We start from the raw sequence: 26,280 nt of genomic DNA, 5'->3' as shown, positions 1-26,280 counted from the left end.
TTTATATATTAGTTCAATTATTTGATGAAAAACTGTTAGCCCTTGAATAGGGGCCAACCTGTGGATAGCCCTTATCAGGACTCAGGCTTCCAAGAGCAGTTCATACTTGACCTCATCTCTTCCATGCCTACCCTCTGTTTTATCCTTTCCACTCCTTTTTGTTGCAGAAAGAAACAAACAGCAGGGCTCGCTTTAGACCCAGGTGAGCTGGGCTCCTCCCTCAGTCCTCACGATTCAGGGGCCCATGAAAATGTCTTTCATGATAGTTTCTGAGAACCCCCTCCCACCCCCAATCCTCTGGTTCCTGGGCCTGGCTGGAGCTGGTAGTGTGGTCTGGGCAGGTTTCCTGAGCCCAAATGGGGATTTGCTTGTACCCAGTCCCCCTTTCTCCCCTTTAGAGTTCTTCCCAACCCACTTTCTTATGCACGAGATGGGCTTGACATTCCAAAGAGCTCCAGAAATCGTGCCTGCAAGGTCATCCTGGGGCCCTGGGGCTGACCTCCAGTTCCAGAAAAGCAGCCTAGGGAGTGGATTGATTCTGCTGACTGGCACAGGGTTGCTGTCATGGGATGGTGTGTGATTGGGCCACCAGAATGGTGCTGACATCCTGATTTTGAATGATTCTCACTCACTCGGTCACAGGATGAGTTCAGGACTCTGGGCTCCCAACAGCCATCCGCCAGCCCTTGGGTTCGAGCTGCATGTGAGGTTTCCTGCCTCCTCAGTTATCCCCCTTGCTGCTACTGTGGTGTTGCCTCTGCTCTGCAGCACCCGCGGTGGCAGGCAAGGTTTATGCTGTGCACCTGCTGCTGCTGAAACCCAGGGCCATCGCCCCACCCCTCTGCAGGCTGCACCACAGTGCTCGAGGGTGGCTTCACCCACCTCCTCCAAGGGCTTTCCAGATGGTTGTTCTGCAACACCAGCAGGCTCTTCCAATCCATGTTCATTCTTTCCTCCAGCTGATGGGGTGCCTGGCCCTCCCAGGTTAAGCTGAGCAAGATAAGGGTCAGGGATTCCTTGCATAAATGGGATCACTCTTCTTGCTCCACCACTGGAAACAGTGTGAGGAAACCAGGGGTGCAGTCAACATGAAAAGAGATCACATTTTAGGAATGCTGTCATTACAGCCTCAAGGGTTCAAGAGACGACATGGTTGGAAAATGTGTTGTTCTATATTTATAACATAAAGTTCCAAAGGGTAAATTTAACATGACCATAAAATAAATGACTATGCACATTTTCCTGCATACTCTGTGCATTTGTGGTCATCTTCAAAGAAATACGGGCACAACCTCTGAAAAAGCCATCGGAAGCCAGTATTCACAGGCAGCAGGATGGATGGTACAGCATCGTGAGTAATGATGTAGCCAGCATGAAACAAATAGCATTGGGGACTTTAGAGGCAAGAAGAATCAGAATGTCTCAACACGGACAGGTTCTGACAAGCTATAGGTCTTGAATAATAACACAATTGCTACCCTTTTCTCACAGTGGGAAATATGAATTATCCAGGAACAGCACACTTGACAATAACTAATATGAAGAGATGATTTCTGGATCCAGAAGGAAAGAAGTAGTGTCGGGATGGTACAAAGAATTATCAAGTAGTCTGGACAATAAACAAATACATCAGTACCTCTTTACCTATCATTCTAAATCTTCAGTGATCAATCACTAAACCTCATATACGTTTAAAATTTTGCAAAGCATTTTTCAAAGGAATTGCTTGTATAAATGGGAGACCCACACAAAAAAATACTTGCCCAGAGTCCCACACATCCTAGTGTGGGCCCTAAAGAGGCAGACACGTTCTCCATGTCCTAATTCTAAGAAGGCCATCACAAAGCGTGAAAGCATTCCAAAGACAACTCAGTTTTTCTTACATCTTGATCAATTCCCATTGACTTTTAAGCATCGTAGAAAGTAGAAAAATTACAACTGGAAAATGTGCCTGGAATACAGGGAGATACCCACTGAAACTTGAGACCAGAGTAAGAGACACTGACTTTAGCTCAAAACAGTGAAGTCTCCAAGGCCACATGCACACCCTTTGAACAAGGAAGAAAATATGGCTGTGCAGTTGCACAACTTGAGGAATAGCACATGGGGATGGGCTGCCAGTCTAGCTACAGAAGGAAGTATACAATCCCATTACTGCAAGCTAAGAAGGACAATTCATCATGACAAGGTTCTGTGGCAGTGTCTAAGGAGTCACTGTACTTTACTCAACAGTAAAACAGAACTCGGAAGAGAAGCTGATCTGTTTTCACAACTAGGTGAGTCCTAGTCACCTGTTCCTTGGAAACTGCTTCATTTTCTTTCTGCTTCTTTTGTGCTACACCCACGTTTTCTTCCCCTTCTCCCCGGGTCTCCTGCTCTGCAGGATTAGAGCTCAGCCCAAAGCCGTATGTTCTGTTCCTCCCCAGCAGCAACATTTCCACGTTCGGAAGTGCCAACCTATGCGCAGTTCTTCTCATGTCAGTTTCATTGTTCCTTCCCTCCTTCGCTTTGTGATAATTATGCCTATTGGTATCTCCATTTATTTTTCCAAAGAGCACTAAGAAATGTATAACCCCAGAGCAACAGAAGCACAACCCACCACTACTTCCTTTTTTTTTTTTTTTTTTTTTTGGAGTCTTTGGCTAGGATCAAGTTACCATTTGCTGTCTTCGTATGCTGGCAGGAAGAATTACAGAAATAAATAAGTTAACCCTCACTTCAACAATTACCGGAAACCATGATTAATTCAAACAAAAGATATGTGCAGTGACTTTAACATTTAGAAGGGCCAAATTATGCTCTCCTTTCTTTATTGAGTAAAGCATACTCTGCCAAGGAAAGCCTAATTTCTGTGTTTCTGTCACTTAATTGGTAGTAGAGGATGGCTACAACTTTTTTTGGAAAACTTCAGACATGACAGGGAAAAAGAACAAAAAATTAAAGAAAACAAAGAGTATGGTAAAACTGTGAGAGGGAAAGGAGGAAACAGAAAAAATGAAAGAAAGAGGTATGTCTGATAGGATGGAGAAGGAGTCAGTTCCACGTAGATAGAGAGACTCTTGGAATATGGTTTTTGCCAGATGCCATATATGTTGTATATGCAACTGGGATAGCAATAGCAGAGGTTGTTTTGAAAATGAATTGTCTAATGGGAATTTGCTGCACGCCTATCTTACGCTATGTGTAAGGAACATTTCAAGCCCAGTGGTTACACATCAGCATTATCTTCTATTGTTACATGTCAGTGTCCCTCTTTAAATCACAGTGAGGGCTGGGATGCAGGAAAAATGAAGCGTGAGTCCACCTAGCACAATACCCTTTTTTCTCAGCAATTCTATTAACATAACAATTGTGCCAAATGTCACAATACAAATGCCAACAGACAGCTGGACACGGGGGCTCCTATAATCCCAGCACTTTGGGAGGCCAAGATGGGAGGATTCTTTGAACTCAGGAGTTCAAGACCAGCCTGGGTGACATGGTAAGACCTCATCTCTACTAAAAATAAAAAAATAAAAATTAGCCAAGCATGGTGGTATGTGCCTGTAATCCCAGCTACTCAGGAAGCTAAAGTGGGAAGATCATTTGAGCCCAGTAGTTCAAAGCTGCAGTGAGCTCACATGACTGCACTCCAGCCTGGGTGACAGAGCAAGGCGCTGTACAAAAAAAAAAAAAAAAAAAGCCAACCAAAGAATTTGAACACATTGTTTTTATTCTGGCTTTACAAGGAATTTCAGCATATGAAGAGATTTCCTTGCTTAAATTATTTTGCTAAAATATTTAAATAATAGCTGGCATTAATGAGTGAGTGTGATGTTCTAGGTATACTTTCAGGTACCTTAACTGTAATAATTTATGGAAACCTTACAATAGGTCTACCTTCATTTTGCAAATGAGGAGACTGAAGCTCAGAGGGACTAAGCAACCTTCCCAAAGTTTCCCTCTGGTAAGTGATGAAGCTGGCTTACAATCACAAAGCAGCTTATTCGAAGCTACTTTTGAACTCTCAGATATTCCAACACATTAAATCAATTAGCATCAACTAGCATTTTTAATGACTTTTTGATTTGGTTCTACTTGCTGCATCTGCAGTTACTGTCATTCATCCACAAACTAAATATGCTTTGTCACTCTCCTGATTTTTAAAGTGCTCTGTTCTCCTGAACTTGACAAAAGCTGAATATTCATTCAGGAAGCACATAACTGGTGAAATCTATTAAACCATCCATGCCACAGATCTGAAACTGTCATGGGTAGTTCAGTAATTTTTGAGAATCCACAATGCCCTTAGAACTGTACAGAAGATGAAAGAATATTATCTCTACCTCACCCTCTTAAAAAAGCCAGAGAAAAAACCAGCAGAACTTCTTGTTCCCGTATCTGCTGGCACATCATATGCTTTTAGATACGATCATCGAGACAAGCAGTGTTTCATTTTTCATTTTAAGCCCCACCCTACAACCAGCAGAAGAGAAAGGTTTCTAAATCACGCAGACCCATGTTACTTTTCCAGCGGAGCTGGCGAGGGAGTAAGGTGCTGTTTTTAATTCTGGAAACCAACACACACAAGAGAAGTCTGATCCTACAAAACCATTCCTCTGGGACAGCATCACCTTTCAGTCTCATAACATTTCATTGCCTATATAATTCACACTTTTAGAGTATAATTACGGGTTAATATCACATTTGCACACAAACTTCACACAGGCACAATAAATCAATTACAGCAGCCTGAAAAGTCAAAGACACATCTCTGAGGTATCTGCTTATCCATAAGCCTGTTTAGAAAAAATTCCCTTCCCTGTTTAGTTTGTCTCCAGGGCTAATGCCTAAATCCAGAAGCCTGAACTTTCCCATCATCTCCACATCTCTTTTACTCAAGGAGAGCTCCAAACTCCATTTTAGGACTTTTTCTCAAAGAGGTTCTCTTAATGGTAATATTCAAATAAAGGTAGAAATGTTTCAATATTAATAATTTGTCTTTAGTGGGTTTTATCATTTGCAATTTACTACCTCATATAGTTTTCTTGTAACACACCAAGCAACCCTGTGACATGTCATGTGAGTGACTTGTGATTATCAGCATTTTACACATAAAAAATGTGACCTGAGAGAGGCGATGTAATATTATTACTGGTTACATGGCTGGGAGATATTACAGTCAAGATTCATACCTAGGTTTTCCGAGGCTGAAATGTTCAGCAAAAATCCACTTTAATATGAATCAGGCCATATGCACACACATTTTATTAAACAAAAATCTAGAAAATATCCCAAGAGTAGATTGTAAGCATTCCCTGAGGTATTTTCTATGAATTCAAGCATACTACAGCTACCACCACATAAAAGACAGATGTGAAACCAGACTCAAACTGAAAACCAACAGAACTATTTTTATTGCCCACGCTTTGTATAAAAAGCAAGAGGAGAAAAGAGCCTGAAGATCAAATGACAAAGAACTTTCTAAATCTGTCACTTAGTAACATATTGCTAAATTCTTGTTCTCTTTGTCCCAACATGTTAAAAAGTCTGCCTTCTACAGAAGATTTTATGTTCTTTCTCTGTCTCTCAATACTCTACCTTCTCGACTGCAATGGAAGAATGACAGGGTGACTGATTAATACACGCATAATATCAAAAATGTGTAAGACATGTGTAAAGAGAATTTTTTTTTTGTCTTTGACATTGTTTGTGTTCCTCCCATTTATACTAATTTTTCAGGTATGGGTATTGTATTTTGAAGATCCAGCATACTGCAAAGCCAATTAAACACAGAGGACATAACTTTCGCCTTGGGAGATGCACACGTGCCCACAAAACCCGCCCCTGAGTTGCCCCTTTCTCTATGTCTGCATTTCAGATCATCTCTAAAACATTTGTGGGCAGCTCATAATTCTTGCCAAATCCATATTTAACCTTCTGCAGTCACATTAGTGGACACGGCTTCGGCATTCGTTGCCTAGAAAACAGATCAATAGACTCTACATTTTGAAGGGCATCAAATCCTCCCGGTCTGCAGCAGAGAGGCGGCGGGCCTGAGAAGAGCCAGCAGCAGTCAGATTGAGCCTCACAGCGCTGCCTGCACCGGAGGGAACAGAACCTTTCTGGGACTTGCCCGGCATCCCTCGCCTAGCGGGGGCTAAGTTGCTGTGCTTCTCCTGGGCACTCAGAAATGCATCAGCCTGGGCCAGCAAATCAAGGCCGAAGCGCAAACGAATTACAGTCTGTGTGTGGCCAGAGCAATCCCAACGACTCCCTTGATTAAACTTTAGAGGGGTTTCAAAACGTCTGCAGGAAGACGCGTTCCAGCCCAGCTGTCTTTTCTCCCTTCCGCACCTTCAACAAACTGTTGGGCAAGATTACAGGACAGTCTCCCTTTCCCTATTATATATTTCTGTAACAATTTGAGTCTCTTTAAATGGTAAGCAGATATCCTTCTTATCAGAAAAAAATAATAATAATGCTTAAAAATTACCTCCAGCTCAATATTCTTTTTTTATCATTGCTATATCTGAATAACACGTTCAAATGAAAACTGTGTTGCCCCTGTTTGAGTCCCAATCATGAAGGGCTGAGCTGCTTCCAAAGACCATGAAGAATGTGCTTCTGTTCAATTTAAATGATTATCTCAATGTGGAATACGAGTAGGTTTTGTTAGGGTCTTTGAAACCATTTCTGTGTCGCATATCATAAAGTCTGAGCCATTCACAACCATGAATAAAATGACAAGTTGTAAACGAGTAAAATGTAAAATTGCATGCACTGCAATTTGACCCTTTCATTCAAAAGCTGAAAAATCTGTCTTAATTCTGGAAATTCCTTCAATAGACAGAGTTGGAAATATTCCACCAAACTATATGTTTGTTTTATAAATAAAACACATCATATCACATATCCAATGTCAAATATGCTCTTGGCTCTACCTTCAAAGGCTACCTCAGACCTAATCGCTGCTCACTCCTTCTACGGCTTCCATACTGGCTCAAACCATTCTCCCTCGCCTAGATCATAGACAATTTGTGATTCCATGTAGCCCCTTAAATGTCTATTCCAAACACATGACCCTCTGAAAACATAAGTCAGATCATGTCACTGCTCTGCCCACTACCCTACAATAGCTCCCTGGTTTCCTCTGAGGAAGAGCCCACACCCATAAAGGCCACCAGGCCCTCCTTGAATTGCCCCCATTAGAGCTCTCCTTCTCATCCCTGATCCGGCATAATGGCTTCTTGCTATCCTCAATTATGCCTTGGCTGCAGCTCCTCTCTGCCTAGAAACCTCTCCTCTACATATCTGCATAGCTAACTCCCTTTACTTCCTTCATATCTTTGCTCAAATTATCCCATTTCAGTGAGGCTTTCCCAGACATCCCTATTTAAATGGTAACCACTGCCTTTCTTCTTCCCCCACTACCCTACTCCACTGTTCCCTGTTGCCATAGCAATTCGTCTTTTCTGGGATATTATATAAATTACCATTGTATTATGGTGATTGTTTATCATCTGCCTTTGTTCATTTGGTTCACTTGTATATCTCAAATCACCTGTAACCATACTTGACCCATAGTAGGGGCTCAGTAAATATTTGGTAATGGATGTTGAAAGAAAGACGAGTTGGAAATGGCTAAAATTATGCTATCCTTTACCAAGATACTCCATTGCAAATTTTGGAATTTCCTTTTTCTTACATACAGTTCTTAATATTGATTTACCTCTCCAACATAATCCACAAGGGAATAAAAGAAGGTTCAATTCCTCTCTTTCTATTCCAACCAAAGTTACACTTTTTGAGGAGAGAAAGTGGAAACTAGGCCTGTGAGCTCAAATTTTCCCCACTGTGCATAAATGTTTGCGTATGTGTATCTGTTGTTAGAATGGCCTCATAAATTGTAACAGCAAGTCAGAGAAAGCCAAGTGAGCTATCCAAAATTCAACTAAATGTCATCTTAAATACTATCCAAAATTCAACTGAATATCATCTTAAATATTCATCAGAGTTGTAAGGTCTTAAGACCATGAAAGCATGCAGAATCACATCAAGAAAAAAAAATCTTTACCACTTAATAGAAACTATACTTTTAAATATCTTGAGATTCCATCAATTGTCTTTAGGTGGTACAAGAGTCTTAAGAAGTCAAGGAAAAAATATATTTACAACTCTTACAAAACAAACAAACAAAAAAATTAAGTTCCATCAGGTGATCAACCTGGATAAAATCTGCAGATTTCTGTGAATAAAGAGAAGAACTGGGGAGCTATGTGAATAAAACTTCAAGCCAGAGGAATGAGCTACAGGACCAAAGAGGCCCACCCTTATTACATTTCAAAGTCTATGAAATGACAACTGTAACAAAAGGCTCCATGTATTCCATTGTGATCATTCACAAGACTCCAGTCTTAAGTAACCTGAATTAACAGGGAAGGAGCCTACTATCTTCCATAAATTGGGAAGCATCTTTTAACCTTGGGAAAATATAGCATTACCAAAGAAAATTTTAAGAGCCTGAAAATCGTTGCATATTATTTGTGTTAAAACAGAATCTAGAGGCCAGATGTGGTGGTATGTACCTGTAGTCTCAGCTACTCATAGGGCTGAGGTAGAAGGATAACTTGAGCCCAGGATTTCGAGTTCAGCCTGAACAACATAGCAAGATCCCACCATTAAAATTTTCTTTAAAAATTTATCATTAAAAAAATAATGATGTATTTATGCCTATAATCCCAGCACTTTGGGAGGCCAAGGCAAGCAGATTGCTTGAGTCAAGAAGTTTGAGACCAACCTGGACAACATAGTGAAACATCTCTACAAGAAAGCACAAAAAAAATCACTGGGTGTGGTGGCATATGCCTGTAGTGCCAGCTACTCAGGAGGTTGAGGCAGGAGGATCACTGGAATCCAGGAGGCGGAGGTTGCAGTGAGCCAAGATCACACCACTGCACTCCAGCCTGGGTGACACAGTGAGACCCTGTCTCAAAGAAGAAGAAGAATAATAACGATGTAGAAGAATGCCTGGCACAAAAAAAAAGGTGTTCAATAAACATTGGCCATCATTATATTAAACTGGAATCTATACGCATTTAATGTGCTTCTCATGACAAATTCTCAAATCAAACATTTTGAGGTACTTGGAATGATTTGGCCTGTTGAACCGACAACCTTATAATGTTCATTTAAAATGTATGTTTGAGTCATTGACTTAAACTTCAGGTCTTAAGATAAAATCATGCTAAGTCTGGGCATTATATTAGAATATCAAAGATAATTAAGGCCCTCCTTATTAAGTGTATTTTTATATTACAGTAGTTATTTAGGATGGGGAAAGTTTTATTTGTTAAGACAAATAACAAAATTAAAGTAAAAACTATAAGATGTAGAAATGCTAACTTAGTAGAGTAATATACCAGGATGGATGGGGTTTACCTAGGTCTGTAAATGGAAGCAACATTATTCCCAGGCCCTTTAGAAATTATTGTGAAAATCTGCTAAGTAGAAGAGAATAGAATAAGAAAGTTTGTAAACTGAACTATAAAGATTCAAAAACAACTGGAGTTTTGAATTCTCAATTTTCATAAACTAAATACTAGTTGGTTCAAAATAAAAGTAGACAATTTATCTTTTCTAAATTTTGTGCACATTTCTGCACTCAAAAAACATTTAGGAAGGGTAAAAAATAATGACGATGAAAACCCAAATGTGTGACTTCTAACCAAGGAAAGCTAGTGTCAGGGAAGTGGGGTGTCCTCAATGTGCAGGGACTGGAGAGGGAATGGGTGGGTAGGGAATGGGTGGGAATAGTGGCAGTCTGGACAAGTGGCCCAAAACTAATAGTATTATGGGCAGAAAGGGAAATTTTCCCTGAACAAGAAAAACAATCATCATCATCATCATCATCATCATCATCATCATCATCACAAAATACTCAAAGTGCTCCAGACACCATGAATGAGAAAGAAATGAACCCAGGTAGGACTTGCCAGACTGGTAAGGGAAGGAAGTTGCCCAGTGCAGCTGTGGAGAATCACAGCTGTGACAGAGAACAGAGTCAGGGACTCCGGATCTGAGCACCCTTGCTCTCTGCAGAGGCTCCCTTTTTCCCGAAACCATGCTGTTGCAGCCACGACTAAGCCAACGGGATTTCTTGGTAGACACTCCATAACACATATTTAAGAGTGAATGTGTGTGGATGTAACGTTCTGTTAACAAGCTCATTCTCCAGGACAGCTTAAAAGATCTAAAAGAACTCTAAACACCAAATGCTGAAAGCTTTCTTGAATTCCGAAGGGTATGCACCATAAATGTAGTAAAATTTAGTCAAAAAAACTTACAACACCGTGAATGTCTACAGGTAAATGATAATAATACTGCTGCTTGCCTTTATTTAGTTTACAAAGAGCTGTTTTCTGCATTCTCTGCTCTGCTCCTCAAAATGGCTCAGTTATCAGGTAGACAAATCAGGCCATTTTTAACTTGATTTTGATTAACATTTTAGTAATGTAACTAAACGCACACAGAAGCTCACACACCCACCCACCCACACACACACACACACACTCTCTCTCTCTCTCTCTCTCTCTCTCTCTCTCATTTTCTCCTTACCTTTTGCAGGAAAAAACAGAATTCCCATTATGAATTGGCTTTCTGGGCATCAAGTGGGGAAGAGCTGCTGAGAGAAGCTGGCACTGGTGGCCCTGGGCCTGGTTAATATCCCTCTGTCTGGGAAAGGGTTGGATTCTCCTTTTGGATTTCAGACAATATAGACCTCTAAGACTGTGTGGCTGCTGTGAACAGTAAATTTCCCAAGGTGAGGGCCACCTCTCTAGCCAGCCAGGTGACCTTCCCTGGGTGAGCTTAATCCTATTCTCTCCTTTAATGCCTAGGTAAAGGAAACATTAATTCTGCATTTCAATGTAATGGAATGAAAAACATTCCGGACTGGAAGATTTTGGCTTCTCACCCACTGGCTGGGTGGTTTTAGGCCACTCACTTTATCTTAGGTATGTTTTCTCATGTGTAGGATGAAACATTTTACAAATACGAATATGAAAATATGAGTGTTGATAATATGAATTTGAAAGTACCAATATTGTTATTAAGACATCAGCAAAAATCTTAAAATAGTAAAAACTTCAGCATACATAGAGTCACCTGGAAGGCTTGCTAAAATACAGATTTCTGGGTATCACCCCAAAGTCTTCCATTCAGGAGGTCTTGGTGCAGCAGAGAATCTACATTTCTAGCAGGCTTCCAGATATTGCTGATGTTACTGGTCCAGGGACCCCACTTTGGTTTGGTTTTTTGTTTTATCTTAGAGTCAGGGAGTACATGTGCAGGTTTGTTACATGTGTGTATTTCATGATGCTGAGGTTTGGTCTTCTAATGATCCTTTTGGTCTTCTAATGATCCTGTCACATAAGTAGTGAACATAGTACCCAATAGGTTGTTTGCTGACCCTTGCCCAACTGGAACCCTCTCCACTTTTGGAATCCCCAGTGTTTGTTTGTTTGTTTGCTTATTTGTTTGTTTTTGAGATGGAGTCTCACTCTGTCGCCCAGGCTGGAGTGCAGTGTCACGATCTTGGCTCACTACAACTTCCGCCTTCTGGGTTCAAGCAATTCTCCTGTCTCAGCCTCCCAATTGGCTAGAACTACAGATGCGTAGAGATGGGGTTTCACCATGTTGGTCAGCCTGATCTCAAACGCCTGACTTCAAGTGATCCGCCTGCCTTGGCCTCCCAAAGTGCTGGGATTACAGGTGTGAACCACTGCACCTGGCCCCCCAGTGTTGATTGTTCCCGTGTTTGTGTCCATGTGTACCCAATGATAAGCTCCCACTTATTAGTGAGAATGTTTGGTATTTGGTTTTCTGTTTCTGAGTTAATTCACTTAGGATAATGGCCTCCAGCTGCATCCATGTTGCTACAAAGGATGTGATCTCATTTTTTATGGCTGCATAGTATTCCATGGTATATATGTACCAGATTTTCTTTATCCAATCAACCATTGATGGGCACCTGGGTTGATTCCATGTCTTTGCTAATGTGAATAGTGCTGTAGTAAACATATGAGTCCAGGTGTCTTTTGGTAGAGTGATTTATTTTCATTTTGGTATATACCCAGCAATAAAATTGCTGGGTCAAATGGTAGCTCTATTTTTAGTTCTCTGAGGAATCTTCAAACTGCTTTCCTCAGGGGCTGGACTCATTTGCATTCCCACCAACAGTGTATAAATATGCACAGACTACACTGAAAACCACTGGAATAAGCAGTTAAGACAGTCTTGTATTCAATGAATTTGTAAAATGGGATTGATAAATTGTCTTGAGTTGTGAAGAAAAGAGTACACATTGTTGCTACGTACTCCTGTAACCAGCCAGCAGGTTCTCCTTGCCCACTGCCCAGACAGAGTCTACTTATCCAGACAGGAATTTGCAATAGAGAAAGAGTCAAATTCATGCAGAGCTGGCTGTAGAGGAGACCAGAGTTTTATGATTACTCAAATCACTCTGAATTTGTTTGGCTGCATGTTTAGTGGCATGACTCCTAAACCACAATTTCTAATCTTGTGGCTAATTTGTTAATCCTACATAGTGAGTCTGGCCGCCAGGCAAGAAGAGGGCTTGTTTTGGGAAAGGGCTGCTATCATCTTTGCTTCACAGTTAAACTAAAAACTAAGTTTCTCCCATAAAATACCTAGGAATCCAACTTAAAAGGGATGTGAAGGACCTCTTCAAGGAGAACTATAAACCACTCTTCAAAGAAATAAAGGAGGACACAAACAAATGGGAAAACATTCCATGCTCATGGATAGGATGAATCAATATCATGAAAATGGCCATACTACCCAAGATAATTTATAGATTCAATGCCATCCCCATCCAGCTACCAATGACTTTCTTCACAGAATTGGAAAAAACTACTTTAAAGTTCATACGGAACCAAAAAAGAGCCCGCATTGCCAAGACAACTGAAGCAAAAAGAACAAAGCTGGAGGCATCATGCTACCTGACTTCAAACTATACCACAAGGCTACAGTAAGCAAAACAGCATGGTACTGGTACCAAACAGAGATATAGACCAATGGAACAGAATAGATGCCTCAGAAATAACACCACACATCTACAATCATCTGATCTTTGACAAACCTTACAAAAACGAGAAATGGGGAAAGGATTCCCTATTTAATAAATGGTGCTGGGAAAACTGGCTAGCCATATGTAGAAAGCTGAAACTGGATTCCTTCTTTACACCTTATACAAAAATTAATTCAAGATGGATTAGAGACTTAAATGTTATACCTAAAACCATAAAAACCCTAGAAGAAAACTTAGGCAATACCATTCAGGACATAGGCATGGGCAAGGACTTCATGACTAAAACACCAAAAGCAATGGCAACAAAAGCCAAAATAGACAAATGGGATCTAATTAAACTAAAGAGTTTCTGCACAGCAAAAGAAACTACCATCAGGGTGAACAGGCAACCTACAGAATGGGAGAAAATTTTTGCAATGTACCCATCTGACAAAGGGCTAATATCCAGGATCTACAAAGAACTTAAACAAATTTACAAGAGAAAAACAAACAACCCCATCAAAAAGTGGGCAAAGGATATGAAAAGAAACTTCTCAAAAGAAGACATTTATGCAACCACAGATACATGAAAAAATGCTCATCATCACTGGTCATCAGAGAAATGCAAATCAAAAGCACAATGAGATACCATTTCGCACCAGTTGGAATGGCGATCTTTAAAAAATCAGGAAACAACAGATGCTGGAGAGGATGTGGAGAAATAGGAATGCTTTTACACTGTTGGTGGGAGTGTAAACCATTCAACCATTGTGGAAGATGGTGTGGTGATTCCTCAAGGATCTAGAATTAGAAATACAATTTGACCCAACGATCCCATTACTGGGTATATACCCAAAGGATTATAAATCATGCTGCTCTAAAGACACATGCATATGTATGTTTATTGTGGCACTATTCACAATAGCAAAGACTTGGAACCAACCCAAACGTCCATCAATGATAGACTGGATTAAGAAAATGTGGCACATATACACCATGGAATACTATGCAGCCATAAAAAAGGATGAGTTCATGTCCTTTGTAGGGACATGGATGAAGCTGGAAACCATCATTCTCAGCAAACTTTCACAAGGACAGAAAACCAAACACCGCATGTTCTCACTCATAGATGGGAATTGAACAATGAGAACACTTGGACACAGGGTGGGGAACATCACACATTGGGGTTTGTCGTGGGGTGGGGAGCTGGGGGAGGGATAGCATTAGGAGAAATATCTAATTTAAATGACGAGTTAATGAGTGTAGCACACCAACATGGCACATGTATACCTATGTAACAAACCTGCACATTGTGCACATGTACCCTAGAACTTAAATTAAATAAACAAACAAAAACAAACAAACAAACAAAAAACTAAGTTTCTCCCAAAGTTAGTTCAGCCTTTGCCCAGGAATGAACTAAGGCAGCTTGGAGGTTAGAAGCAAGATGGCGTTGATTAGGTCAGGCCTCTGCAACTTTCATAATTTTCTGTTACAGTTTTTGCAAGGCGGTTTTATTCCCGAAGGTTGTCCTCTTTATTCTCTTAATGGGGTACCCCTCCAGCGGGATATTATAATTTATCAAGTCCTTCTTCTTACATCACCTCCCTGGAGGGTAGAAAGGCACCCACGGCAGTGTCCTTACCCCTCCTATTACTGAGGTTTCCTCTTCACAGAGTGGCTGCTGAACAGGGTTTGCATAGAAGCAAACAATGGTGAAATGGTTCCTAACTGTCTGCAGAGAACCAGAGCCTTTAACATTCCTGGTTTGAGACAAAATGTTCAGAGCCTCGCTGGTGAGTGTGGGTGATGCCGGCCTGAGAGAGCCTCACTCCAACGAGGCTGTTCAGAGGCACAGGCGGCTTGAGGACCCAGCAGCGCTCGCTGCTTTGTGTGCAGGGGGCCCCGTGACCCTGGTCCTGTGTCACGACAGCTGGTCACCCATCTGTCCCCTCTCAGTGCAACTGGGGACAGGATAACATGAAGGCCAAACCTAAGTGATTCTGTTTTCTTTTTTTTTTCTTTTCTTTTCTTTTTCTTCCTTTTTTTTTTTTTCCACTAGCTGCTGATGGTTGACAAAGGGATTAAAAGCAGAAAAGATTAGACCTCTCTTTCAATACTAGCAGCAACAAATGTGGGGAAAAAAGGATATTTTATGGGAACTACAAATGGCTATCAGATAATTACACTCACTGAACTTGAACAATGAGCCTGCTCTGTTTACTACGTACTCCTGGGTCGCTGTCTTTCTCATGCTTGTCCTGCATATGCACTATTTCCCTCTTAATAAAGTTTAATGTTTAGAGTTCAGGGAAGAGGTCAACATAAGCTATTTGAGAGTTCCATTATTTTTCTCTAAATAACTTTTTAATTTAAGATATTTTAATCTAATATTCTGTTCGGTAGCTAATGTTTTGGAGATGTTAAATACATTAATAAATATATAAATGTGTGTATGTTTGTGTATGTATGTATAAACATGTATATGTGTTTATGTATATATGTGTGTATATATACACACATATACACACATTTTATATATATATATATTTAGCATACTCCTGAAAAAATGATGAGCTATATTAGAATAACCTCTTTGTAGGCAATCTATCCTCTCTGTCAAGTTTGACTAAAGTAATATGCTTTATTATTTTTTTATGAACATGCCTGGTAACCCAACTTTGAAGTAAGCAGGTGATAATGTGCTTCTGTGTCTACAGAAGATGCGTTACTAAGTCTTCCAGATAAATGGGGAGTTTCAAATGAAATATTTATGAAAAGAGTTTTCATTTGAAAGAGCCAGTGCTGCAAAGATGGCCAGCGAGATTTATAACGACAACCCCAATGTCAAACATGCAATCGTATTGTTATATTCCGTGTGCCAGTTTTTTATTGGGACAATACATGGTGATATAGTGAATGGCAGAGCTGGGCCTCACATTGCCTCACAGATCAATCAGTTTGGCTGCACAGGACACTGAGGGTGAGAGGCCTGATGCCTTGCTCAAAGCTACGTAGTAAGTTTGTGGAAGCGTTAAAAGCAGGACCCAGAGCTTCTGCCTCCTAACTCAGTGTTCCTTCCTGAATGATGAAAGTATTTCCCTGTTGCCGAGGAGAGGTCACTCATCGATGGACCTCCCTGAATCACCTCCTTAACCAGTGCTTTCCTTGTGGTGAGAAAAGTCGTGGGCTGGGTGGGAGCAAGGCAAGATTTCTGCGAGAATCTGTCTCTACGGTCCTTCTACAGGGCAGAAAAGACAGTATAATTTTATTATTATTTTCCAAGACTTTTAGTTCACCGGTTCTAAACCTGATGGTGTAGGTGTGACTCACATTTGGGTTCTATCCATGGTCCCTCTGCCCCACCTCCCTTTGCTTTTAGCACTGACACTCTCCCAGCTACAAATAAGGGAATGGTCTGAAGCGCTGATATTCCATTTCAGAGGTACGAAACCAGGCACAGTCCCCCATTTTTTCCCTCCAAGGATCCTGGACAAATAAACATTCAGGACAACCCTGAAAGACATGAGGAGTCCCAGAAGTAGACCCTGAAACCTGAATGGAAAGTGCAAAGGGAACTGGCATGAACTGAGCACACAACCTTTGTCTTTCTCTGCTGAGCTGATTTCTTACCTCGATCTCGATCTCAGTTGAGAAATGTTGAGGTGGGGGAGGTTGTTTGTGCAGACCTTTCTATTCCTTCTCACCCCTAATTAGCCTATGTTCCAAGATGGAGCCAGGATCTACCCCTCTCCCGTCCACAATATGATGAGTCATCTGTCCCTCCCAGGCACTGCCCCACAAGGGGAAGCCAGTCTGTGTCACCTCACCTCGTATGTGACTTAACTCTAACAGCTCCATCAGGTGTTCGGTCAAAAGAAAAAAAAAAGCACCTGTTGACCAGTGTCAGAATTACATGGATTATCCCCTTCCTCTCTCTTTGGGATCTTATCAAATGCAAATCCTCTTTTGTTCATGATCTCCAAAAAGCAGATTTGAAGATGGAAGTAGATTTGAGAGACTGGGGTGGGGGACCTGGGAAGGATAAAGGGGAGAGGAGGAGAGAGGGAACAGGAATATGTGGGGGACGATCCTCAGACTGAGAGCAGTTCTGACACCTGTGACAGAAGAGACAAAGTTGCAGGATGTGGTAGGAGGGGCCTCAGCCTCTGGCAAGCTCTGCGAGCGTTATGTCCATGCTGATGGCGAGCCCTGGAGCCAAGTTTACCCATTAGAGGAAACCCAGCTGCAGGAACAGCATGGGGCTAGCACTTCCGCCTTGCTCAGTGACAGGCTGGGAGCAGCCCTGGGGAAAACGTAGCCTCCACATGAATGCCCCAGTGCATTTGAAGACAGAGCAGGTGGAGGGTTTTCCCCAGCCTCCCACCTTAAAGCACGTTTTCTTGAAGGGAGAGCTGAGCAAGGCACCTCATGGCTCCACATGTGTACCTGCTATCTTGATATTTTGCTAGCTCTACCCTAGAGCTTTGCCCAGGAAAATGAACAATTCAGCACCTCAAGAAGAAAATAGCATTAGCAGCACATGACGTAGGCATACTGGTAATACTTTCTATCTTTCATTCTTTGGCTGAGAAAATTATTGCTACTCCTGAAACAAGAATATTATATTTCTTTAACTCACTTATTGTACGTTAGAAATAAAAGGAGGCTTTAGAATTGAGTTGGTTTATGTATGAGGAGATCTGATTTAATTTACACAGGCTTTCTCTCCTACCTCTTACCCACCATGTATTTCTTGATCTTTCTTCAGTTCATTCACCTAGAAACCAGACATGTGGGTGGTGTGGTAGGACTGCCTGGAGGAATTCCAGGATTGCCTTTACTCTGGCACAATTTTAGCAGAGGCTTATGTGTGAATTTGATATCCAATGGATCGTTCTGGGCCTCATCTAAATTCCAACCAATGATCTCACCCCACAGAATGCCCCCAAACCGCGCTTACTTTATTGAGATAAACAGGGCTTATGTTTGTCCTATGTTCCAAATGCACATGACTCCATCCTTTGCCTGTTCTTCTCTTCTACAAAAATCTACCTTCATGTGATTCATGTCTGTGCTGCCCTGACTACAGCTCAGTTGGCTTAAGTGCTGTATTTTTTGAAATAGCTCAGAGCGTGTATGTTCTCCAAGTCCTTGGGTCTCCTACACTTGGCTGTAGAATGTTTTTCAAAACTCAGCAACCTGATTCAAATTGCCTAGAAAGCTTTTAATAGTGGCTTGTTCCTCAGGCACACTGACGCTGTGTTCAATAATCCGTGGAAAGCCCATTTTTTGCTTCTTTTTGGCACAGGATAACTGGAACAATCAGATCATGTACTTAGTTGGCATCACATCAGAACAGATTTGCTTCTTAACCTAGAAAAGAAATAGGAATATCTCACTAATTGACTTGAAAGCTAGAACATGTGTTCATTTCCTACATCAGGCAGGTTTCTCATTGTTTATGTAAAACTCAAGGCATCTATCCATAGGCTACTAAGTTTCAGGATACAGACAAGTCATTACAAAAACCCCTACGCATTGCTCATCTGTATGCTTGTCTATTTTAGGCTAATATAGTGACTTCATTTTGAACTTTCTTTCATCATACTCCCACTTTTTCCTTATGATCTCTAGATAGTGCAAAAAACACTGAGTCTGTCCTGAGTTATTTTGCAATGTAAATTCCATAAGAGTTAAGGGCTGTGCTTCCTTTATTGCTGTTCCTTTCATACCACGAAGAAGACATTTCACTGAGATCCAAAAAACATCATTATCTTTCCCAGGAGTGACTGTGGAGTGCAGAGCAATTCTACTCAGATATCTGGATAATAATAGCTAAACACATTTGTTAAGGGCTTATTATATTAATAATATACTAACAGGCACTGTTCTTATATTGGTAGACAGACATACACAGATATTTTTTATATAGATGTGTATGTATCTACACATATATACAACTGATTCTCATCATTTGTAGTTTTTATGTTCCATAAAGTTGCCACAAACACTAAATTAGCAAATATTGAACTACTGCTCCTTTGGGAAATAACACAATTAGGTTCCTAAGAGCATCTGGTCACAACATTTTGATTAACCAATCAATTCATAATTGATTTTGTTTTAGTTATGTTTCTTATTTAATATATAATGTTGATTCACTAACATTAAACTCAACAGCACTGTAACTCATGTCTGAATGACGTTTCTCTGACGCACATATTTTCTCCACAGGGATTCCATCATAGACTTCTCGCCTTTAAGAACACTAGACAAGACATGAGCACTGCACATTGCGGGGGGGCATTTTAGACATCAAAATCACCCACAAAAAGCCCAGAAATGTGAAAACGTGGCATTATATATATAGAGAGAAAAGAGCCCTTGTTGGCAGCACGAGAGCTGAAACAAGAAGGCAGGACATCTAGTTATCTGAGCTCACTGGGAAATGGGCGTCAGGCAGTTCTCCAATGTTTTGCTATGTTGTGCATATCCACAAATGATCACAAAAATGCCACAAGAATTGACTGATTAATTTGGAGGTTTGAAATAAATATTAGCAAGTAGGCAAAATTGCAAATATGGAATCTATGGTAAGTGACTGTGTGTGTATAAGTACACACATATACACATGTCCAGAGGAGGCAGTATGTGGAGATACCTAATGCTGAGGCAGATAATACTGAAGCAGATAATACTGCTATCCCTATTTTATAAACAGAGGGATGGAAAAGTTAGGTATCTAGCTGAAAACTATAAAGCTGGCCAAGTCTTTAAACCCAGGGATTTGAAATCCAGAGCATGTTTACCTGATACTCAGTTAAGAGTTAACTGTTAGTTTTTGTTTTGTTTTCCTTTATTTTCTAAATAAACAAGTATTTATTGAAATACAACATGAAGGCAGGAAAGTACACATAGCCTAAGTGTACCCTTGATGAATTTCACTGAATGAAGAAGCCCAGGCAACCAGATCAAGAAACAGATCAGATACCCTTGAAGCCTCTTGGGGACGTCTCCCTGTCACCACCACCCCGCCAAGGGCAACCACTGTCTTCACTTCTGAGTATTAGTTACTGTTTAAAATAAGATTCACACCTAGTGCCTCAATCTTGGTTTCTAATGCCATTCTTCAGTCAAAGGAACCAGGGCTCCTTGGAGAAATGGCTAGCTCTAAGACTGAAGCAGGAACACCTAGGGCATCCTATAATGCCAGAAAACAAAGAAGTGCTAACTACTAGTCACAATAGCAAAATCACAGAATCAACCTAAATGCCCATCAGTGGTATACTGGATAAAGAAAATGCAGTACATGTACACTGTGGAATATCACACAGCCATGAAAGAAGAACAAGATCATGTCCTTTGCAGCAACATGAATGGGGCTGGAAGCCATTATCCTAAGCGAACTAGCACAGGAACAGAAAATCAAACACTGCATGTTCTCATGTAAAAGTGACAGCTAAACACTGAGTATACATGGACACACAGAAGGAACAACAGACACCAGGGCCTGCTTGAGGGTGGAGGGTAGGAGGAGGATAAGGATCGAAAAACTACCTACTGGGTACATGCTTATTACCTGGGGCTGAAATAATATGTACACCAGCTCTCCAAGACATGCAATTTATCTACAGAACCAACCTGCTCATGTACCCCTGAAACTAAAAGTTCTTTTTATAAGTGCTAAGATAAAAAAGAATCCACAATTATGGGCATGTCAAGAGGACAAAGGGGCCAAGAGAACATTCTCCCAACGGCTAATGCTGGCACAATTTGAGCAAAAAGATAAATAAAATCTTTTGGATTATAACTCAAAATATAACATGAATACCCATGAGTCGATACTGACAGAAATAAATGATTGAAAAAATAAATTAATGGGGAAAAACAGACAAATCTCCAGTTCTGCCCTCAAGAAAGTGGAGAAGAACTCTCCACTCCTTAAGTGTGAGCAATGCATAGTGACTTTCTTCCAGAGAATACTGTTCTCCATTGCTGCCCCAAACCTGAAGGCAATCTACTCTTTACTGGCCTATCTTTAATGACTTGCCTATGGAGAAGAATTCAGGTATGCTAGAAACACATCGAACTAAGATTCACAAGACCTGAGTTATTGTCTTAATTCTGACACATACTATTGAGTTAGTCACAAATTCTGATCCTCTTTGCAAAATCGAGGACAGAATCCTCTTTTGTCCTTGTAAGTTCTCATAATTGTGGTTATATGTACAGGCTCTCCAGGCTAAGTTCAGATACTAACACTGCCACTTACTAGTTCTAGTCTCCTAGATAACCAACTTGATCTCCTTTCACCTTAATATCCTCATTTATAAAGTAAATAGTAGTGCCTACATTCATGAGTTTTTATGAGCATTAAGTTACATGATACATAAAATGTGTAGCATCTGATATAGAAAACAACCAATATATACTAGAAGCTAATAATACTAACAACAATAATAATATGCCTGCCCTTGGAAATCTACCCTGGTTCTGAGCATCATCTCCTTCAGACAAGTCTTGGTTTAACAGCAAATAGTTCTTCTATGATTTCTTATGCTTTTCTGGCTTCTCAATCTCCCATCTGTTGGGCACGCATTTTTCTTTAAATATATGGATACATTTCATTGAGTGAGACTTGAGGTCCCACTGCCCTAGGATCATTTTTCCCCTAATCAGTATCTTTGCAAATCCCTACTCTGCTTCCCTATAACTCAGTTTTACAGTGTACTCAGAGGGCTTTCTCGTGTTTCCTAATGCAGCATTCTTTTTTTTTTATTGTTTTTTTTGTTTGTTTGTTTGTTTTGAGACGGAGACTCCCTCAGTCGCCCAGGCTGGAGTGCAGTGGCGCGATCTCGGCTCACTGCAAGCTCTGCCTCCCAGGTTCACGTCATTCTCCTGCCTCAGCCTCCCGAGTAGCTGGGACTACAGGGGCCTGCCACCACACCTGACTAATTTTTTGTATTTTTTAGTAGAGACGGGGTTTCACTGTGTTAGCCAGGATGGTCTCTATCTCCCGACCTCGTGATCTGCCTACCTAGGCCTCCCAAAGTGCTGGGATTACAGGCGTGAGCTACCACGCCAGCTTAATGCAGCATTCTTAACAAGTGCATTGTAGTGTCGTTTGGTCATAAGCTCTGACTGGAGAAACTAGTTTCTTTGAGTACACAAATAACTCTATAATTAGATTTCAGTCACACACATGGCAAACATCTATATCAAACGTTCCATTAAACTAATGGAACATCCACTAGTTTAAAAAAGTCAAATGGCCACTCACAGTGGCTCATGCCTTAATCCCAGCACTTTGGGAGGCTGTGGCAGGTGGATCACCTGAGGTCAGAAGTAAATCTGCTATACTTATTAATCAAACGTGACATCAGGAATGAGTCAGAAAGTATGGTAATCTTCAACATTTCATATCTAGAAAGACATTGAAGAAAAATGTTGAACACGCCCATTTCTCTACAAATAAAGCCAAGAGGAAATGTAACATCTCATTATGGCCCTGATTCAGTATGTAATTTCTATACGTATGTCATATAGTAGACAGTAAATTAGAAAAAAAAAATTCAAATGCTAAATTCATATATACTTTACTTTTATACTTAAAAGTTTCTTAGTTAAAGATTTAAAGCACACTTCGAATCCCCTCCAACTGAGATGCAGACAACTTTGGCAGGCAATCGTGAGCTGCTTCAATCTCCACCTTCTCTCCCGCATGAATGCTTGCAAGCCAAATTTCCATCAGCAGGGCAATTTCACAAGCTTTACAAACTCATCTGTGTTCTTATTAGTAGTGGTTATTAAATGTTTACAACACACAAAAACACGTGAACACCTATGGAACATCCACTAGTTTAAAAAAGCCAAATGGCTAGTCGCAGTGGCTCATGCCTTAATCCCGGCACTTTGGGAGGCTGTGGCGGGTGGATTACCTGAGGTCAGAAGTTCGAGACCAGCCTGGTCAACATGGTGAAACCCCATCTCTACTCAAAATACAAAATTACCCAGGTGTGGTGGTGCCCTCCTGTAATCTCAGCTATTCGGGAGGCTGAGGCAACAGAATCACTTGGGCCCAGGAGGCAGAGGTTGCAGTGAGCCAAGACTGCACCACTGCACTCCAGCCTGGGCAACAAGAGCTAAACTCTGTCGCAAGAAATAAATAAATAAAAATAATTTTAAAAAGCCAAATGTTGATAATGAGTTAAGCCCTACCCCATGAGCTCCTCCCCACCCAACAAGAGTATGAAATATGTGAAGAGGTTAATATAAATTATCCTCTTATAAAGAGGAGGAAATATAAGGTGATGTCTGGTACATGCCCAGAGTCATAATACAGCAAATGGACATTCAGTTACAAGTGACTATAAAGGGAAATTCACACCCAGAATTTGTTGGACAAATCATGAGCAGGGTAAGTCCAGAAGGGGTGAAGAGAGAAACAGGGCTTTAAATCAGAGTAGGGAAATTCTTCAAAATAAGTAGTGTATGTTATTACTTCACAGTATGTAGATTTATTTCCCAGATTATGACAATATGGGGAGACAGCAAGGCCAGGAAAACCCCAGACTTTGAATCCAAAAGCCTGGGTTTGGATATCTGCTATACTTACTAATGAAACGTGACATCAGGAATGAGTCAGAAAGTATGATAATGTATCAGTTAGCATTCAGCTGCCAATAGGGACATCAGCACGGGTAACTTTTAATTATCTCACACACAGTGAAACTCTAGGTAAATGGTTCCAGATTTGGTGCAGTAACGAACTGATGTTATCAGAGATGTAGGCTTCTTCTTATTCTCCCTTCATCCTTTGTATCATTTCTCTATCTTCTGTCATCCAAGATATGTGATGAATTTTTTTTCCCTTAGGCTTATTGCCTCACCGGCTCAACCAAGATAGCTGCCACAGAGCCACAATCATTCTCTCACAGAATTGCATTCATGGCAGGAAAATGGGGCAAGGGGCAGAACCAAGGAGCTGTCTTTTTGCACCTGACCCTTTCTACAGAAAGAAACACCTTTCCTAGAAGCCCCTAAGTGGAATTCTCCTTAGATCTCACTGGGAACATGGTTGCCCTGAGCTGCGAGGGCAATCATTTACCAATCCTTGACAAATAACTTTTCCAGGAAGAAAATGAAATGATTCAACTGCTTGATATTCAGCTAACAGTACCCACCAAGGACATACCTTGTTATTAATGGAACTGTGTGAATTCATGTCTATACTTGTGTGCACACAGTCACACATATGTTTTGATCATAAAATAATGGGATACTTATTCCCTTTTAGTAGAGTGGAACAAAGTAAATGTGACCAGAGATTTCTACCCTTTTCAAATAAATAAATAAATAAATAAGGCATTTTAAGATGACTTTAGAAATAACTTGCTAATAATTTGCTAATAACAATTACTCTTAAATGTTCCTTAAACTTTACACTGTGCTTAAAAATAATAAAACTATGTATATAGTAATCACAATTTTAGTCATATGAGTCTTGACAGATTTTGTAACAATCACTGGGGTTTGACTACACCTGTGATTAACGCCATTTTTAGTTTTATTTTTATGACTTATCACACTATTTTTCAGTGTTTGCTTTTTACATAATTATTAGAGGAAATATATAACCTTTTATAAAGGTAACTTGGGGTGTAAACTAATTTTTTCTCCTTCCAAGTCAGACATTTTGTTGCGATAGAGAAAATGAATGCAAATTATCAAAAAGGTAAGTAGCTAATAAGCTTAATGTCTACTGGGAATGAGGAAAATTATATTCTTCTTATAAAAAGGAAAAGTTATTCACCTCTGCCAAGAGGCATAGCGATATATAATACTCACACATAATACTCACACAGAGATTTGCCTAAATTGACTACAGACCACTGTGAGAAAAAAAAGACTCAAAAAGATAAAACCGGAACATGGGTAAAGATAAATCTCTAGTTGTTCCAAAGACCTAAGAAATATATGAGACAAAAGCCCAACAATTTGGCAAGTAATTTCAGGAACTTTAAGTGCCATATTTCTTAGAGAACAAGAACTGTATTTCTAAAATGTCAACAAATAGTAAAAGAATTAAAAGTAAACACAGGTTAGATTAAGCAGTAGTTGATCATGGTTAAGGATTAATGATCACACCTAGATATTGATTTATTTAAATGTTGTACACACATTGATCTTTGAAGATGATGTCATATAATGCTGCTATAAAGAGTTGCTCTTTTTTTATTGGTTCTTAAAAGAAAGATATAAATATATAAGTGTTCAAAATTCTTACTAAAACTCCACACCAACTGTCCACGAAAAGCAACAGTTCATAACTTCTTCCCTTTTATGCCTCCAGCATCTAGCACACAATAGTATTCTTGGTAAAATCTTATTTTTTACTGTTTCTATAGTATTTTTTAATAGTATTTTTTGATAAAAATAAGCCATTTCATTTTGGTAAAAATAAAATCACAAATATGAAACTCCAGTTCACTTGAAGGCAAATTGATAGAAATAAACTGTCAGTGGTAAGATGAGAGACATTAACATGTAAAGGAAAGCTGTAAATATTTCCATAGCCCAGGAAAAAATGCAAAAAGCTATTGAGTAGCCAGGATCTGTTACACCATAGAAGAGCTATATCTCTTTATGCAACATTTAGTAATTATTTCTAAGCAACTACTTACCTGATTCTTTCAGAATCATTTAGGTGGAAAATACAGACTCTTTTCCCTTAAACTTGTATGTAACTCCCTCTCAAGACGAGAAAACTCAGTCTCCCACCCTCCTCCACGAACACAGGATTTAGGAGGGGAAGAGACTTCCTGTTACCTCCTCATTGCTTTTCCAAAGCACAGCTCCCCTACCTTGAAATAAAAACACCCGTGTTGAGGCTGATGGTACCCTGCTTTACCAGTCTCTTCTATCAACTGCCTGACTCTCTCTCTGACATTTGTGGAAGATTTGAATATCTAGTAGCTGCCTGCTTTTCTTCTGTTATCTCTGTTCCTGAAAATGCTGCAGATGATATCTGTGTCTTAAAAGGGATGATTGACCTTATACCCTGGCATTAAGTACTTACTACCCTTGAACTTCTCAACTGCAGACTTTACCTCCAAAGCCCACTGAGCCACCCCATTCCATGGCAACTGTAGGGCGTGGCCTTTGCTCTGAAATCTTCAGCTTTGCCTTATCACTGCACGCTCGTAGTC

General features: G+C 40.3%; 1 long non-coding RNA gene across 1 annotated transcript in view; it reads right to left on the bottom strand.

The window, feature by feature from the left end:
* The window catches only part of LOC106998673 (uncharacterized), a 29,566-nt gene extending 3,571 nt beyond the window's left edge, over positions 1-25,995 (bottom strand). Inside the window, exons 1-2 of the long non-coding RNA XR_003730260.2 lie at positions 25,756-25,995; positions 883-1,051 (exon numbers count right to left, since the gene is read on the bottom strand). This is a non-coding gene — a long non-coding RNA (uncharacterized LOC106998673). The remainder of the gene's footprint in view (positions 1-882; positions 1,052-25,755) is intronic.
* Between the last annotated feature and the right edge of the window lie 285 nt (positions 25,996-26,280).

The sequence above is a fragment of the Macaca mulatta genome, chromosome 6, assembly GCF_049350105.2.
Source record: "Macaca mulatta isolate MMU2019108-1 chromosome 6, T2T-MMU8v2.0, whole genome shotgun sequence".
Taxonomy (NCBI): Eukaryota; Metazoa; Chordata; class Mammalia; order Primates; family Cercopithecidae; genus Macaca; species Macaca mulatta.
The sequence above is the reverse complement of the archived record's forward strand: the minus strand, read 5'-3'. Positions and strand labels throughout refer to the sequence as shown.